The sequence below is a fragment of the Tigriopus californicus genome, chromosome 7, assembly GCF_007210705.1.
Source record: "Tigriopus californicus strain San Diego chromosome 7, Tcal_SD_v2.1, whole genome shotgun sequence".
NCBI lineage: Eukaryota > Metazoa > Arthropoda > Copepoda > Harpacticoida > Harpacticidae > Tigriopus > Tigriopus californicus.
The window spans coordinates 13071953-13073853 of NC_081446.1; the positions used below are offsets into that span (position 1 = coordinate 13071953).

A 1901-nucleotide genomic window follows, 5' to 3' on the forward strand; every position below is an offset into this window, starting at 1 on the left:
GTCAAACTCTCCATCACTGAGATCCAAGGCTTTGAAGCGTTGGGCACAGCGCAGGAGAGTGTTCAAAGTATTGTTTAAGACCCTCTCTTTTCTTCGTAGTGCGGTTCACGATATCAGAGGTTCCTTGCAACTCAAGTCTGCCCTGATGTTTTTGATCTGATTGGTTATTGAGCGCTTCAATCCAGAAAGTTCTCTGCTGATGCTCGTCTTTCCACCAGGCTTCTCCATCCTGTCCTGGGCGGTTTCCTTGGCGGCGTTCTCCGACATGGAGTCATTTACTCCCTCAGGTGGAGTGGCCATCTTGCTATCAGACTCAGCATACGAGAGGGCCTCGGTTTTCGTGGATTCGATTTCAGTTGTCGCGTGTAGACCTTGTCCACGGGTGTTACCATCTAACCACGAGAATCACTCGTTCTTGATCGTTTCCAAAGATCATTGGTTCAAATCCCGCTCGAAGGACCATTGTTTGTGCCTTTTACAGCGATCTAATTTTCAATAAACTATCTAGATCCCTTGTCGTTGATTCTAGTACGTGGACTGTATTTCTTCTCATTTTTACTTCGGTATACACACATATACATTTTTCATACATTTTCAGCTGACATCGTTTCAATTGTATTACCGGGATCAGGGTGCTCGATATTCGCTGCAACAACTGCTATCCCCCGTAGTGGCTACTTTTGAAACTCAATGGCCACGAGACAATCATCTGGCCTCCAACCCTTAACTTGGCCCACATGGGGCTACTTTTCAAACTCAATGAACATTTTTCGCTATGGTTTATGATTTATTAGAACTTGATTTGGGGCATTTCTTGGTTCAAATTTTAAGACGACTGGAATACACATTTCATAAATTGTTTTAGACAAGACGGGGTTGCTTTGGTAACCTTGAGGTCCATTCAATTGCCAATGCGACTTTAAGACTTAAGAATCCCATCGGATCCGATGCACAGATCTAGTTTGGCCAACGATCTTCCGAGATATCCAACAACATCATATATAATATTCTGATCTTCGGTTTCAAAAGTGTTCTCCATTCACGCAAGGAGATAGCTTGCAAGCATTGTGGAATTTTCCAGACTTTTTACTCTTCTATCCCATTAAGCGATTCAAAAATTGTTTCAAGTCTTGAATAGTGCATTGTGAAAATCGCGCTAATGATCGAAGTCGAATTGATTTCTCGGCTACCAATATTTGCCGGATTGAAATGAACTAATTGGCACCAGAAAGTTGGTGAATCCTCCTGAAGCGTACCTCAATAGCATCTCATTGAAGTTGCCCAAGGAGCACAAACTAGAAATGTTCTCCTTCCAATTTATTTTTCGACACATCTACAAGAACACGAGTAGATTGTTTTGTGGCAAGGAATGTTTCTCTTGTTAATCCCTTTTTCTCTGAGTGGCAGTGCTGAGCTTGGCATGAATTTGACCAAAGTTATGATATTTTGACAAATAAAACCAACAGTTAGCTTATATCTATTTATGGTCATTTTTGTCATACAATGTCGATGGAAAAAGAAACACAATACAAACATAACTATTTCAGTTGCTCCACAATGAGCATGATACTCAATAGAAATAAGGCCTCAAATACATTAACAAGGAGCTTGAGAATATTGTAGGCTATAACCAGCAACGGACCCAGCTGGCCCAAGCCCAATTTCATCATTAATTATCGTTGTGATTTGAAAAGGCACAACTTCACCTAAATGAAAAAAAAGGTTTTTGCTTTAGAAACGGATAAAATAGAAAACAGTTGCATAGGAAGGGCAAAGCTCACCAGTGATGGATCCAGGCATCTCATTGTCAAGAACCGAACTGAATATTCCGCCGCAGTGAATGCCAGTGGTAGTGGTGGTCGCAGGAATTTGAACGAAGGTAGCACATTCACCAGCAGACC

General features: G+C 41.6%; 1 long non-coding RNA gene across 1 annotated transcript; it reads right to left on the bottom strand.

The window, feature by feature from the left end:
* Nucleotides 1-1461: 1461 nt before the first annotated feature.
* On the bottom strand, nucleotides 1462-1878 carry LOC131883680 (uncharacterized). The gene is made up of 2 exons (XR_009373632.1): nucleotides 1782-1878; nucleotides 1462-1706 (listed from the first exon to the last, which is right to left on the bottom strand). It is a non-coding gene; the product is annotated as an uncharacterized LOC131883680 (long non-coding RNA).
* Between the last annotated feature and the right edge of the window lie 23 nt (nucleotides 1879-1901).